The sequence below is a fragment of the Marmota monax genome, unplaced genomic scaffold (assembly GCF_021218885.2).
Source record: "Marmota monax isolate L192 unplaced genomic scaffold, Marmota_monax_Labrador192_F-V1.1 WCK01_AAM20220418_F8-fsc00357, whole genome shotgun sequence".
NCBI lineage: Eukaryota > Metazoa > Chordata > Mammalia > Rodentia > Sciuridae > Marmota > Marmota monax.
The window spans coordinates 476,180-493,729 of NW_026694465.1; the positions used below are offsets into that span (position 1 = coordinate 476,180).

Below are 17,550 nucleotides of genomic sequence, written 5' to 3' on the forward strand. Positions count from 1 at the left end.
TTTTAAAAAGTCAAAGACAGAAATTGAACAAAAGATAAAAACAAAAATTTCATGCATGAAAAATATAAGTAGCATAAATTGAACATGATAGTTACTAAAATAAATGCAAGTTAAAATAGGAATTAATATCACTTTTCCCTCAATAGATCAGCAAATTTTTGAGATGTTATCATACATAATCAAAAATATTGGAAAATGTTTGGTTCAGTCATTGTGGCTGAGAAAAGCACTTGTTATGGCCTCTTTCAAAAGCAATTTGACATTATAAAGCTAAGTGAAAATTGTATTTTGTGTACACTGGATGCTTTGTCAGAAGAGAAATGTCAAGTGCATGTGAAACTGTAAGTAAGCTTCTAAATGAGACTGACCAACATCTTGTTTAGTTAGAAGAGGAAAGTTTTACCAAAAATAAACAAATATAAATTAGATAGGCTTTCATTTATTTAATGATTTCTAGAGAAAAACTGTACCAAACAATTGCACTTTTGGCCTAACATGTAGGACTGCTCTCTTGTGTTCTGTCCGACAACTCCATCTCTTTCTACCAGTTTAACCTTTTTGTAGGGCTTAACACCTCTAAACTGCAATCTCTTCATTTGTATAAAACTGGAATAATCATATTAACTCACAACTGTTGTAAAGATTAAACAGGATACAAAATGCATAACAGAGATTGACACGTAATAGGTAACAAATACATGTTAATTAGAATTTTGTTATTACTATCACACAGAGATTCTTCATTCTGTGCATATATATGTATAAAAATGCCTCTTGAATTATTACTTATTATTTTCAAAACTATTACTTAAAAAAACTAAGTGACCTCAATTGGTCAATAGTTAACTAAATCATCACACATCTTATAAAATATTTTATAAAATACAAGGATAGGTTTTGAAAAATGAGTTGCTCTTTAGGCATTGACTTGTGAAACATCTCAAAAAACAGACCTTAATTGAAAACAGAAAAATCACAAAACAAATGTGAAGAGGAAGAAATGAAAAAAATATATATATCTAATGCATCAGGAAACTTCAGGAAGGATATGCATCACATTGTAAAGACTGGTTAGCTGTGGAAAAAGAAGGAGTAGTTTAATGTCATGCTCTGCATACTTCTGTCCAGTGATAATCTATTTATATGTCATGTGTATAATTAAGAAACAAAATTATCCCCCTAAAATCTTAGGCACTCCTGCAGCTCTCCCCTCTTGGCTTTCTGGCACCCAGAATGCTTTGGTTAGGTCATGAAACTCATCTCCTATTATTTTGTTCATTTTTGTTTGATAGTTTTTCTTAGAGCTAATTTCCCATCTCTAACATCTTTCCCCAAGCAATCTCCAAGTATAGTCAAGAAGTTCTGTTAGGGTCCATAAACAAGTCAAGATGGCTCCTGGCATTTTGCCAGAGGGAGTGGTTTGAGAAGTAACACCAGCGAGCCATTAAGATGATAGATTCCTTAATGACTGACTGCTGTGTCTAGATTATGTCAATTAAATTAAGCTGTGTGTAATCATTAAGATGATTCCTTATTGGTTGACTGCTGTATCTAGTTTATGTTTATTAAGATAAGCTGTGAGTAATTAGTTATGTATATATACCCCTACTGTCTTACAATAAAGGGCTCCCACTCATGCTGTATCCACCTTCACAAGTTCCTCCTCACCCCCCCTTCCCCCCCCCCTGTTATTTTGCTGCAGCCAGATTGCGGCAAAGTTCATGAAATAACTTATCCTCAGATGACCAACTAATTCTTGTTTGCCCTGGTCTTATCTGGAGTTAGCGCTGAAAGTTTGGTCATCCTATGACAGATTCTCCCTACCTATGTCTCCAATTGTTTCATGTCAAGGACGACAATAATGATATATTTGTAGAAAGACATCTGTATGTATTAAATCTCTTTCGAGATAATCTCTATTTCTTCTCTATTTTAAAATATATATCCTGACATACTCTGTATCAACTTGTAGTGTAGGAAAACTTGCATGTCTTATTTTCCTCTAGATTTCTTAAGTGAATCAATTGAGCACCTTCAAAAACATGTTTATAAAATGCCTGTTGTACTGTGTGCCTATGTGCAGGGGTTAGGCTAGAATAACCTCATGGACCTATGATAATAATAGAAAAAGACAAATGATCTACCAAGTAAAAGAATATATTTTGTGAATGACTTGTAGCAAATATCTTCTTCTACCCAATTTCCTCACTTATAAAATATTTGACATGAATTTGCCCCAGAAAGACAAAAATGTACAATTGTGTTCCCTGGCTGATTCTTCAAATGGTAAAATGTAGGTGGAAATGTGATAACACGAGTATAAGTTTTCAATGAATAATATATGGCAACCTGTTAAGTTAGAAGGAAAATTTTGTTGCTCTTTTTTAGAAGCACTTTTGATTTATGTATAGAAATGTCACAATAAAACCCATTAATTTATACAATCACTATGTACTAAATAAAATCAAAATTAGATTAAAATTAAAAATTCAATTAAATTTACTCTTATAGAAATTCTCAATATGAATTTACTATTTTTCAGAAATATGCCAGATACCAAAAAATGGAACAATCAATATGATTGAAATGGTTCCTGACCTGAAGAATACCTGAGGTTTGCTGAGCAAGATAGCAATTGGCAAGCAATTATAATACAACTTGGAAAGTGTGCTGATAAAACAAAGTACAGAACATAGCTTTGGAATCATAGGAGGAATATTTATTCAGACCCACCAGACCAATCTTCTAAGGCATAACAAAATATTTGGGATAAAAAGGATGTTGGTGATGGTATTAGCATAGATCTTCAGAAAAACAGAATACAGAGAGACAAATATACATACATAGACATACAGATATACAAAGTTACCATGAGAAATTGGCTCATACAATTACACAGATTGAGAAGTCCATGATCTGCAAGCTGGAGATCCTGTACAGCTCATCAACTCTAGTCCTACCACAAGTTCAAAGGCAGAAGATTAACGTCCTCTCTTGAAAATAGTCAGGCATAAAGAAAGAATTCTTTATTATTCAGCTTTTCATTGTACACTGGTCTTCAATGAGTTGAATGGGGCACACCTACACTGGAGAAGACAACCTGTGTTATTCATGTTACTGATTTAAAGGTGTATTTATTCCAGAAATGCCCTTATAAACAAACTGAGAAATTATGTTTAACAAAATGTCTAGGCAGCTCATGGCCACATCAAGTTGCTATATGAAATCAATCAGCACAGTGATCACATGGCTCAGAGACCTTACTTTACTCTTGAGGCCCACCTGGCCAAGGATACAGAAATTGAATAACAGAATTTCTGCTCCCAGTCTAATACCATATGGTTCTTGGAGCCACAGGACATTTCTGTCTTTTATATTATGGACCCTGTGGGCACAGAGGTCCTGAACTGTGACATAGCCAACACTTCTTAAGTGGTCACCAGAACTTGCCTCTCCTGGAGCAAAGGTGATGTGTTTTAATCCTTATGAAATCATGAGTTCTAATCCCTCAGGACACTATTTTCCAAATTAATCTTAGCATCTAATGAAATTGTTCTAAATCAAAGGGAAAGCATATCACATGTTCCTGGGAGTTTACTAAAAAGACAAATGCCTGGAGCCTACATCTAGTAGTTTGGCATAGTATGATAGACCTCTCAAGTGTCTTTCAGAACATGCTATATGGAGGGTCACTGCCTCCTCCCACTGCATACAGATTTGACTACAATAGTAAACATGTGAGATGCATATTCTACAAAGAGAATCATTGGATCCATAAAACTTCAACAATTTAACATTTCTACTCAAATTCTTACTAAGTTTTCTCCTCCTCCGTCAGCATGAATTATATTCTTTCTTTATGTATCCATTACAGGTAATTATAGAAACTTCCCTAGAAGCCAACTTCATAGTCATGACCTTTTCTCTATGTCATGAGCAGAGCTGTTTCCCTACTGAGATTCTAGACATTTCAGAAAACCTGCTATGATTAGCCTAACAGAAATCGGTTTATATGGAAACTGAGAAGTGAAGTAATTAGCAGAGCTTTGGTAGCAGAAGTGTTCAGCACCACATGCAAGATGACTTCTAGAGACTTAGAGAAGAATAAAGAAGAGATTTTTTTGCAAGAACCGGGGCAGCAAAGTCATGGAGGTGTTGTGTTTAAATCAACATATAATTTAAGTAGGTTCAGGAAGGTTGAATGATGTCCCCCAAAACCTATGCACTAAGTAAAATATGGTACCTTCAATGTTAAAATGGATTTTTCAGTTATGATCCAGGATTATCCAGATGGCCCCAATCTAATCATGAGTTGTTAAAATCAGAGGATGTGGGCTGGGGTTATAGCTCAGTGGTAGAGCACCTGCCTAGTGTGTGTGAGGCACTGGATTCTATTCTCAGCACCACATATAAAAAAATAAAAGATAAAGGTCCATCATCAACTAAAAAAAAAAGAAAAATCAGAAGATGTTTTAGATGTTTTGCTACTACAGTCAGTCAGAGAAAGATGCTATGGCAGGAGAAGGATCAGAAAATACAATATTACTGAATTTAAAAATACAGGAAGAACCCTTGAAACAAGGAAAGTTCAAAAAGGCCAGGAAATAGGTTCTAGCCTAGTGCCCTCAGACAGACAGGATTACAACTACCAACACCCTGATTTTAGTCCATCCAGCACAATTCATTTCAGACTTCTATCTTCCATAAGTATAACATAATAAATTATATTACTCGATGCAATTAAATTGTGGGAGTGTCTTACGGCAGCAGGAGAAAACTAATAAAATGACTTTAACCAAGAAGAAAAGACATAATACTTCACGTTAAAAATTAGCTCCATCCAGAATTAAAATAGAACAAGGATCAGAAGATTTCTCTTCTTCATGAAGAAAAACTCTCTGTGTTGTTTTTCTAAAGTGTTTTTCAAGGCTGCCTTGATTACTTAGAACTTAACCAGATTCTGACACCTCTGACCATAAAACAACAGGATGTGGCCAAATACCCTCACTCTACAGACAGAACACCAGGAAGAACCCACTCCAGATCGCATCGTCTGTCATCATGGAGTTGATGTGATGCCATAGAAGTGGACACATGAGGGTAGGAAGTTATATGGGTGGGGAGTCACACTGGGGACACTACTAATTTCTACTGTCTGATTTCGGCGTATATGCTGTTTGACATGCACTCTTTCTGAAGATATGATGAATGCTCTCTTGGATTATATCTCTTATATTTATCCTAAATGTCATGACACTGTGTCTCAACTTTAATTGTCTCAAGTCAGCTTCAACTTACTTACTGCCAGAGGTGGCATGTACCTGATGCCTTAGAAAACGTACAAAGAAACTAGAGAAAGACACATAGATTTTTAAGATAGGCCTTCAAAGTTCATGTGATTTGATTTAAATGGCTAAATCTAGGCACCAAATGGAATAACTGAGAATAATGTGACAGGGTAGTCTCACAATTCTGCATTTGATACTACTGATAATAATTGTACTATAAAGACACCTTGCTAAGGGCCAAGAAGATGGACTACAGAAATGATTTAATATAATACACGTGAGGTTGCTATCTTCATAAGGTTTTTTTTGTTTTTGTTTTTGTTTTTGTTTTTTTTTTTTTACAAAACTGTCATTGCTGTCACATGGTCACATGGGAAGTTGGTGTTTAAACCATCTCCTAACTGATAATGTGAGTGGTCTCTCAGTATATCTAGGTTATTTGCACAAATAAGGTGGTTGATGTAAATACCTCTTCTCCTGTGGGTCTGACATTTTGTTATGTGTTAGAAGTGCCTATGTGAACATCATCCAATAAATCTTGGCTGATGGTTTCTAATACACTTCCTTTGGCAGAAACATTGCACACATATTACTGTATATTTTTAACTAATGGAGAAAGGAGCATATTTATCACTGGAGGGAGAGGAAAATCAGAACTCTGTGTATTTCTTTCCTGGGTCTACCTTTATCTTTTTTCTTTGTTAATCCTGTTGCGTTCCTTTTTGTTGTGATGAACCTCAGCCATAAGTATAGTTATAGGCTTAGTCACACATGTACTTTAAGCAAATTACTGAACAAATGAGTGATCTTCAGAACTCCACCAAAACCAGAATATATATGGGTGTGCATGCATAACCCAACTGCACTAAACAGTATATAGAAAACTACACATTTGTAAATATACATGTAATCATATGTAGTTTACCAAGTTAATCCTAATGATTATATATGGTATATACATAATAACATATATGTATACATATAAACATATATGTATACATACGCACACAAAAAACTAACCTACTATTAAACTACTACCTTAACTATAATTTCTGTATTAACTATAACTATATAAAACCATATATATGTTAAATGTATGTATGTTATATATAAAGTAATATGTAATAATAAATTTATATATAGCCATATGTGTAATATATATATAGTTATGTGTAGATAGTTAAATATAGTTATATAAACCATTTTGGCTTTGACTGTATATTCTTAGTCCCTTGTTCAGAGCTATTCAGCCTCTACTATTCACTATGGCTTAAATTGCTAGATGACCACTGACTAGAACAATCTAGACACGTACAATTTTTTCAATGTTTTATTTTTGGTGAAATGAATAATTTAAAAAGTTATTTAAATGTCTAATAAATATCATTTGTATCTATATGGTTTCTGTAAACTATGCTACATAGTTTGGGAAGATGAATAAAACTTAATACAATAATCAAAGAGATCTGATAAAGAACTATATGCCCATGTGTAAATATAGTAGATCTACATCACACATCATTTGCATTCTATACAACAATCTCAGAGCGAAAAGAGAGGTTTAAACAGTATAGGTAAATTCACCCTTCTTTGTAAGCATTTGCCTTGGAGTGTGTGGCAGATGAAGATGTGAATCAACTCTCCCCAGCTACTCTGCCTCCAAGGATCTGTTACAATGGGATCATGTTACCTGCTATCATTTGTGATCTTCACATACAGCTTGATCCCTACGCATATGGCATCTTCTTCAACTGGTACGCAATAAGCCTTTCTTCTAGGGTTAATTTTATCTTTATGTTATTGTCTCCTTACTTTAAAATACACTCAAGTGAGAGTTTAAGGAATTAAGAGTGTAAAGAATGCACATTGAGGAATGTGTATATGTAAAAATTCATCTCTCACAAGGTCCCTGAATTCTCAAAACTTTCTGTTGAGTTGCAAGATAGTGGTATATAAAATATTTTAAATACAACAAAACAATCATGTGTTCTGTAATGGGAAAGTAGTCAGTGTGCTATATTGAAGTTCAATAGGAAGAGCTGATTTTTCTGTACTGATCAGCAAAAACCCTTATACAGGAAACCAGCATATAAACTTGGGTGTTTTTTTGTTTTGTTTTGTTTTGGCTTTTGTCTCATGTATAATATACAACTGTGTTAGTTTTTCATTGCTGTAAGAAAATACCTGACACTGACAATACAGAGGAGGAAAGATTCATTAATCTCATGGTTTCAAAGGTTCCAGTCCATGGTCTGCTCACTTTAAAACAGAAAGTCATGGTGGAGGAAAGCTGCAGCCAGAAAACAGGAAGGGGCCCAGGACAGATGCAATCCTAAGGCAATGCTCCCAGTGACTACTTCCTCCAACCATGTCCCAGCTACCTATGGTCTCACCACCACCCAGTGAATCCATTCAAATGAAGCAATTCACTGGTAAAATCAGATCCTAATGATCTGATCATTACTTAAAAGTCCCACCTCTGAACCTTGTTGCACTAGGGACCATACTTCTAACACATGAATTTTTAGGGACATTTTAGTCCAAAACTAAACAACCACTGCATACATATAATGAATTTATTTGTTGACCTATAATTTACTGAAAATATTTATGACACTACCCTGTGTTTTCTTGAAGATAACAAATTTTAAAGTGTGGCTGTATAACCAATGTGATCCTGCAATCTGTACATATGGAAAAATAAGAATTCATACCCAATTTGAATCAAATTATGATATGTCAAGATCATTGTATTGTCTTGAGCAACCAATAAAAAAAACACCTTTAGGTAGATATTATTATGATTGCTTTTGTTTTGTTTATCCTCTATGGTACCTTATTGCCATAGAATGTGAAGGGTGGCTAGGCTCTGTAAGGCTCACCTCTGATCTATCAATTAAAAAGTGAGACTGTGCTCAGGTGGAGGCAGAGTAGCTTATGCTATCTCTCCGGTTGTGCCCAGAAATTCATAAATTCTGGAATAATACTTACTTTCCCAGAGAACTACAACTACCTCTAAAACTGCCTTCTTAGTTCATTCTCAAAAAACTCATTAGCAATTTTCCCCTTTAGTGTAAAATTTTGATCCCTTTACTGATCTGATGCAAATAACTCTTGAATGCCATGATCTTTTTTGTTTCAAAGTGAGGCAAGAATCTGAGAGGTGGTTTTGAAATTGATGACACAAACAAAGACTGACAGTTTTGAGTACTTGAATGCAGATATGATAGGACTTTGATAAAGAGGGAAGAAGGAGGAAAGAGTGAATTTCAGTTCTCTAAATAAAAAAATTTTCTCTTGCTATACATTTACCAAGGCTTTCCTAGCTTGAAAACAAGTATAGTTGACTAGATCTCTCAATGGATGTGAGTTAAAAAAAAAAAAACCTAAAAGATAGACTGCAATAAAATAGTAAGTGTCAAGAATATGATAGATTCATGAAAAACCCTGAATCCAAATGATCCCAAATTCTATTTATCTGAAATGATTCACAGTCAGGATTACCAGACTGTAACAGGTGGCTACTTTTAAGTACAGATGCTAAATGTCATACCTGCAGATGGTTCATCAGTAGAACATGTAAAAAACATCTTAATTATATATTATGAAGCCTTTTCATAAAAAATTAAAAGATAGGCATTCATTATGCTTGTTTGAGTTATATCACTGAGTACAGATGCTGTTATGAGTTAGCTGGTGCTTTAATCAAAACAAGTATCAGTGGATCAATTTAATGATATGAAAGTTCTGACTTCAGGTTGGAAAGTTTCTGGCAATGCAAATTTCTTGCAGTTTCCTGATTTATGCATCAAAGCAGAGGGCTCTCCTCCACCAGAATCACACATCAATATATGCCAGTGTAAAGCAAGAGACTCTGCTAGTTATCTTTAAACAGAAGCATCCCTGCTTAACTTGCAATGCTCCTTGAGACATATAACACCTGATGCTTAAAGCTGGGAACATTTAATTCCTCACATGGACTTTGGAGTCATCAAGACTGACTTATAAAAGAGCAGAACTGATTCATGCACACATACACTTTGTTGTCAAACTATTTGTGTTTTACCATGATTGGTCAATTTATACATAGACATGGCTGCAAGGACTTTGCCGTTGCTGAATAGCAAATCCACTCTCAAAGATGGAGATTTAATTCAGCTTAGCTTACATAAAAAGTGTCTCAGACTCTGAATGTGATTCTCTTAAAGGCAGGTCTCCAAATGTTTTCAGTCCCAGAAAATCCTTCAGGATTATGTATGGCCTCAGGTGATATCAGTGGCATATTTGTTCATTTACATTCTCATTGCTTGATATATTCACATCCCACTTTGTCTTTATGACAAATGCATACTCAAAGTCTACCTAGTAAAGTGTTAAATTCTATAGATTTGTTGCCTCATCTTTCAGAAAAAAAGTGAAAGCCAAACTATTGTTGGTGGGGGCAGGGATGAGTATGTGTGTTATATGCTTGGACTTATTTTTCAAAAATCAAAAGTGCAATTTAAATGCAAAGCATATTATGATGGGTTTTGACATGAAATCAAATCCAAGGGAACTTCTTTGTAACTCTGAACAAGTTGATTTCCAAGCAGAGTCAACCCTGCCAGTAATTGCATACAAATATCCAGGAATTTCTATGAGGCAGGGGGTTTTCTCCCTCTCCTCTTTTTAATTACAATAAGAAAAAAAAAAGCAGGCTGGAGTCAAAGCTCAGTGGTGGAGCACTTTCCTAGCATGTGTGAGACACTAGGCTCAATCCTTGGCAACAGATAAAAATAAATAAATAAAAATAAGATATTGTCTCCTTCTACAACTAAAAAAAATTTAAAAAAGAAAAAAGCCCTTGTTTTTCAATTATGATTATAAAATTATATAATAAAATTACATTAAAAATAAAACAGTGCTAAACAGTGGAGTTAAAAATATAAAGTAAAAGTTCTCCAAACTTTTCATTCCCACTTCTCAGCAGTACCACTATAAACTGCTTCTTATACATCCCAGATGTAACTTTCTTTGCAAAAATAAGTACATGTATTTACATATGTACACACATATATTTATACATCTTTCTTTTACACATACAGCAGCAGTGTGTCTTACCAGGAGAAATGCCTGCCAGACTGATTTTTTTTTCTTTTATTCTTGTTTGACAAAAGACGTGCCAGCTATTTCACCATATTGGCATAAACATATAATCACCTATTATCCCAAGCACTAGGTGGATGTAGATTGAACAATCTGATTGTTCAAGAAACTAGGGCATAGCAAGGTTTTTATGCTTTGCAAAGCTATCCGATCACCTTAGTAATCACGGAACAAGATTGAATTTCTGTCTAGGAGGTGGCAAACTCTGGAACTGTACCAGTATACCTTTCTAGAGTTTAGTTTATACTAGGGAACTTGTGAATTGAAAAGAAACAAGTTAGACTAGAAAATAAGAACTGCCATTTGGGAAGTCTAGCTTACTGCTGAGGAAGAGAGATTGATTGGTTTCCATGGTACACTCTGAGGCTGCCTGGGGTCCCCTCACAAGCATGTGTGCACAGTTATAGATAAACACTACCTGTTGACCTGTGCATGTACAGTCTTAAAGTGTGATCTTAGTGAATGACCTCATACTTGTAGTTTATCTGAAGAGTAGATACTCCCCTTTAGACCAAACTAACCCAAAGTACACATAGGACTTTAGACCAAACTAACCCAAGTACACATAGGACTTCAAGTTGAGAGGAAAACAAGAGTCAAAGCACCACAGAGGGAAAACTTGATCTATATGCTAATTGGATATGGAATGAAAGGGTGCCTGTATGATTAATTAATATAAATAAAATAGCATTTATACTTCTATGCTATCTTTTTTGTGAAGGGAGCTAGATGCATGTTCACAAATTTGGAAAATGCGATTCATTGCAGTATTTTACGTATGGATTATCTAACTTAAAATATGGACTCCATGAAGAATGTGAAATTCAGCTTGGGGACAATGACCAGCAACTCAAACGAATAGGCAGATATCCTTGGTAGTAGCTGAAGTTTATATAAAATTCTCAGGGACCAGTGAGAACGCCTAAGTGGAATGTCACGTAAATTAGTATGCTGTGGGCAAAAGAAATTAATAGCATTTTAAATATGAGTCTCCAACCAGAATTCATAAGGGTGGATCCTCTGAAGAAAACTATAACTTTTTACAGGGGAAATTCTATTTCTTTGCCTCCAGAGTAAGTGACAGCAGGTGTTTTTCATTTTGACCTGTCATTAATTATCTTTACAAATTACATGCACTTAGGTTGATTTAAAAATTAAAAATCTCTGCCTGTGTTTGAGTAACAAATTTAATATCATATATACTTTGAGGATTACAACTTTCCTTTCTCACTTCAAATATTTCTGGTGTCTTTTCATATTGACTACACATAGATGTGCAGTCTGTTCTCAATGGCTACATAATATATTCATTTTACAAAAGTATCGTGAATTACTGAATATTCCTCATTAGTTGTCATTAAGGCTTTTCTCAATTCTTTGTGAATAAAAATAATGCTTCAATGACCACATTGATAAAATACATATACATGTTAGTAAAATTCACATATTAAATTCCCAGCAGACAAATTCTTCAACAGAGATGAGGTGTCTAAAATATGATAGGCATGTCAAATGTTACTCCCAATGGTTTTATTCACTTATACTTCACACCAATGTGCAGGAGAGGCAGGATTTCTTTGGAAGGATAGCAACATTTGCAAATGTGGTCCAAGTTCTTATAATGTTACTTAAGCTCAAGGCTACTCATCTTAACACATCTCCACTTCACCCTCTAAAGCACTGATCCAAGTTTATTCTTTCCGGATTGGAAAGAGATTAAGTGGATGTTTTTATCCTGAGGTCCCACCTCTGAGAGATAAAGTTAACCCAGCAGTATTTTTTTTCCCCTTTATAAAACCAGCTGATGGTTTTCTTTTGAGTACCTCATTTTCACGGTTCTGCAGGCACAAGTGTCAAGGAGGTGTGTGGTACACCTGCTGATTCACAGCTCTGTTTGACAAAAACCACTTCAAAGCAGCTGAAGGTGCTGGCTCAATTTCACTTGCACCTCACCCCCTTCTCCCTCACGCCTCCCACACACTCAGAAGTTGCTCACACCTCATCTATGACACCTCCAGTTAATCCTGACAATTCATTTGCTTATCACACAAGCAAGAGATACTGATATTATCAAGAAAGAAGTATTCATCAGGAAATAATGCAGTCAGGGGCTCTATAAGCAGGTGGAGAGGACAATTTCCAAGCACAGACAGAACTTACATTCCCTAGATCAAAGGTGGTTGAAAGTGACCTCCCTCCTCTCAAAATCCATCCAGGTTCAGATGTTTCAGGACTAATCATTGTTCATGCTGCATGCTTTCTTTTCTACCTGGAACCTTCCAAATTCACTTGGTGGCAATCAAAAGAATAACTATCATTTGTGTGAAATAAGATGTTAAGGAATTCCAGAAAGGACTATTGGTCTTGTTGATTTTTTATTTTTTTTAAGTCTGGAAAGATCCTTCCTGCCCCTGTCTTTGACCCAGGTTTGGGCATTGTGATAGTAACATTAAATTTCTTGCCACTTTGCTACACTAGTATTCTGGAGTCCAATTACTAGGGATTGAAATCCCGATTCATGCTCACTATATCTAGGATCTTGGAGAGTTACTAATCCTTGACCAGAAAAAAATTGAGTGGGGGGCAGTTTGGGGATATTAAGTGAGACAGGACATGCAAAGTTTCCCAGTAATGTGGGATTTATATTATGGGAGTGAAGGCAGAAAATTAATGAAAAATAAATGTTTTACACTGAGATAAAAATATAAAGTACATAAAATAGAGTAATATGATGGTTTAAGCCAGATTCTGTCAAGAGCATTAAAGTGTTGATGATATGCATTTTAAAGAAGTACCTTTGGGGGCTGGTATGTAGCTCAGTGGTATAGCGCTTGACTAGCACACATGAGGCACTTGGTTGGATGCTCAGCATCACCTAAAAATAAATAGATAGGCCTGCTCCTTTGGAGCATTGAGTTCTGACCCCTGGACAGAGGTCCTCTCCACTTGCTGGTCCACGGAGGTATCCTCTCCTGCACTCTTCAGGTCCCCCGTGGTCGCCAGATTGTTGCAGGGCTCTCAGAAACCCAACACTCTCTTGGGGTGCAGCCGGTGCCGCCCTCCATCCTCCCTACCAGCAGACCGATTTCCATGGTAGCATCTGGACATTTATTTTCTTACACCAAAGAAAATGTTAAAGAGTATCTGCAAACACATTGGGAAGAGGAGGAGTGCCAACAGGATGCCAATCTTTTGAGAAAACAGCCTGAAAAAGATGCCCACTGGATGGGGCTGTTTCGATCCCTGCAGCATATGGGAATAGGGTAGATGACCTAAAATGGATAATCCAGGCTGTGACAGATACTGTGTTATGGACTGAAAGACCACAGCATTCAAACAATTGCAGGGACACATGTGGAGGACAGCATTCACAGCTGGACCTATGAAAGCAGAGCTTTCTTTCTTTCTTTCTTTCTTTCTTTCTCTTTCTTTCTTTTCTGATTGATTAAAAAAATGACAACAGAATTCATTACAATTCTTATTACATGTATACAGCACAATTTTTCATATCTCTGGTTGTATATAAAGTAGTTTGACACCCAATTCGTCATGTCTTCATGAATATGTACTTTGGATGATGATGTTTATTACATTCCACCATCCTTGCTAATCCTCTGCCCCCACCCTTTCCCTCCCACCCCTCTGCCCTATCTAGAATTCATCAATTCCTCCCATGCTCCCACTCCCTACCCCACTCTGAGTCAGCCTCCTTATATCAGAGAAAATATTCAGCATTTGTTTTGGGGGGATTAGCTAATTTCACTTAGCATTTTCTTCTCCAACGCCATCCATTTACCTGCAAATGCTATGATTTTATTCTCTTTTATTGCTGAGTAAAATTCCATTGTGTATATATGACGCAATTTTTTTTATCCATTCATCCATTGAAGAGCATCTAGGTTGGCTCCACAGTTTAACTATTGTGAATTTTGCTGCTATAAACATTGATGTGGCTGTGTCTCTATAGTATGCTGTTTTTAATTCTTTGGGGTATAAACTGAGGAGAGGGATAGATGGGTCAAATGGTGGTTCCATTCCCAGTTTTCCAAGGAATCTCCATACTGCTTTCCATACTGGCTGCACCAATTTGCAGTCCCACCAGCAATGTATGAGTGTACCTTTTTCCCCACCTCCTCCCAAACACTTATTGTTGTCTGTCTTCATAATAGCTGCCGTTCTGACTGGAGTGAGATGATATCTTAGAGTAGTTTTGATTTGCATTTCTCTAATTGCTAGAGATGATGAACATTTTTTCATATATTTGTTGATTGATTGTATATCCTCTTCTGAGAAGTGTCTGTTCAGGTCCTTGGCCCATTTGTTGATTGGGTTATTTGTTTTTTCGGTGCTTAGATTTTTGAGTTCTTTATATACCCTAGAGATTAGTGCTCTATTGGATGTGTGAGGGATAAAAATTTGCTCCCAGGATGTAGGCTCTCTGTTCACATCACAGATTGTTTCTTTTGCTAAGAAGAAATTTTAGTTTGTGTCCATCTCATTTATTTATTCTTGGTTTTAATTCTTGTGCTATAGGAGTCTTATTTAAGGAAGTGGCACCTAATCCTACGTGATGAAGATTAGGACCTACTTTTTCCTCTATTAGATGTAGAGTCTCTGGTTTAATTCCTAGATCCTTGATCCACTTTGAGTTGAGTTTTGTGCATGGTGAGAGATAGGGGTTTAATTTCATTTTGTTGCATATGGATTTCCAGTTTTCCAAGCACCATTTGTTGAAGAGGCTATCTTTTCTCCAATGCATGTTTTTCGCACCTTTGTCTAATATAAGATAATTGTAGTTTTGTGAATTAGTCTTTGTGTCCTATATTCTGTACCATTGGTCTACCAGTCTGGTTTGGTACCAATACCATGCTGTTTTTGTTACTATTTCTCTGTAATATAGTTTAAGTTCTGGTATAGTGATGCCATCTGCTTCACTATTCCTGCTAAAAATAGCTAAAGCTATTCTGGGTCTCTTATTTTTCCAGATGAATTTCATGATTGCTTTTTCTATTTCTATAAGGAATGCCATTGGGATTTTGATTGGAATTGCATTAAATCTGTATAGTGCTTTTGGTAGTATGGTCATTTTGATAATATTAAGTCTGCCTATCCAAGAGCAAAGTAGATTTTTCCATCTTCTAAGGTATTCTTTGATTTTTTTTCTTTAGGGTTCTAGAGTTTTCATTGTATAGATCTTTCACCCCTTTTGTTAAGTTCATTCCCAAGTATCTTTTTTTTAGGTTATTGAAAATGAGGTAGTTTTCCTCATTTCCTTCTCAGAGGATTTGTTACTGATATACAGAAATACATTTTATTTATGGGTGTTGATTTTATATTCTGCTACTTTGCTGAATTCATTTACTAGTTCTATAACTTTTCTGGTGGAGCTTTTTGGGTCTTCTAGGTATAGAATCATATCATCAGCAAATAGTGCTAATTTAAGTTCTTCTTTTCCTATAAATATCTCTTTAATTTATTTCATCTGTCTAATTGAATAGAAATGGTGAAAGAGGGCATCCCTGCCTTGTTTCAGTTTTTAGAGGGAATGCCTTTAATTTTTCTCCATTTAGAATGATTTTGGCCTGAGGCTTAGCATAGATAGACTTTATGATGTTTAGATATGTTCTTGTAACCCCTAGTTTTTCTAGTGTTTTGAACATGACAGGATGCTGTATTTTGTCAAATGCTTTTTCTGCATCTATTGGGATGATCATATAATTCTTATTTTTGAGTCTATTGATGTGATGAATTACACCGACAAAACAAAAAGTTGGTTCTTTGAAAAAAATAAATAAAAACTGACAGACCCTTAGGTACACTAACAAAGAGAAGGAAAGAGAAAACTCAAATTACCAGCATACATAATATCACAACAGAGACTACAGAAACACAGAGGATAATTAAAAATTATTTTGAAAACTTATACTCCAATAAAAAAGAAGACATTGAAGGCATGAACAAATTTCTTAAGTCATATCATTTGCCCAGATTGAATTAGGAAGGTATAGGCAATTTAAACAGACCAATATCAAGTGATGAAATAGAAGATGCCATCAGAAGCTTACCAACCAAGAAAAGCCCAGGACCGGATGGATATACCACTGAGTTCTACAAGACCTTTAAAGAAGAACTAATACCAATTCTCTCCAATTTATTTCAGGAAGTAGAGAAAGAGGCAGCACTTCCAAACTCATTCTATGAGGCCAATATCACCCTGATTCCAAAAGCAGGCAAAGACACAACAAAGAAAGAAAACTTCAGACCAATATCTCTAATGAACATAGATGCAAAAATTCTCAGTAAAATTCTGGCAAATCGAATACAAAAACATATCAAAAACATTGTGCACCATGATCAAGTGAGATTCATCCCAGGAAAGCAGAGTTCTTTGAAGATGTCATTCCAGCAGTCAGGAAGTGAAAAGAAGCTGGAATGAAGGTGCATATCTATCCTTCTGGAAGTGCAGAGGCTCAGAAACTATTATTTGGGCATTCTACAGAGGGAAATATTCTTAATCTATTTGATGGTCACTTTGATACCAAGATTGGACACAAATTGGAGAGTGAAGAGTTATAGAAAGTTTGCAAACAGCATTGGATGCTCAACCAATATCTTGTTTTCAACAGATGTGACTTTAAAGACCAATGCTGCTGGGGAAGCAGATGAGCATGTAGCTTGGGTGGTGACAGCTGGAAATGCAGGATTAACAGATGATGAGAAAACTTCCTACAGCCTCATCATATTCTTCAGCAGACTATACCTGCCTTATTCAGCACAGAGGAATATCTCTACAGAAGACCAACTGTTCTCAGAGTTATTATCACCCTAGTGTCTAGTTTTATTCTAATGATAAAGTAACTTATATATACATACATATGTAGGTAGACAGAACTGTGACCACCCACAGAACAGGCCCAGCGGCCTGCTGAGGGGCAGAGCCGACCCCACCCCCGCGCATACCAGGTAGGGGGAACTGTGACCACCGACAGAAAAGGCCCAGTGGCCCGCAGAGGGGCAGAGCTGCCAACCACTCCTGCAAGGTAGGCGGGCCTGCGACCCACCAGCAGAACAGGCGCAGCGGCCTGCTGAGAGGCAGAGCCGCCCCCTCCCCCCGCGC

General features: G+C 36.1%; 1 pseudogene; it reads left to right on the plus strand.

The window, feature by feature from the left end:
- LOC124075514 (enolase-phosphatase E1-like) overlaps positions 1 to 17,262 on the plus strand; it is a 100,036-nt pseudogene extending 82,774 nt beyond the window's left edge.
- The last annotated feature ends 288 nt before the right edge of the window (positions 17,263 to 17,550 follow it).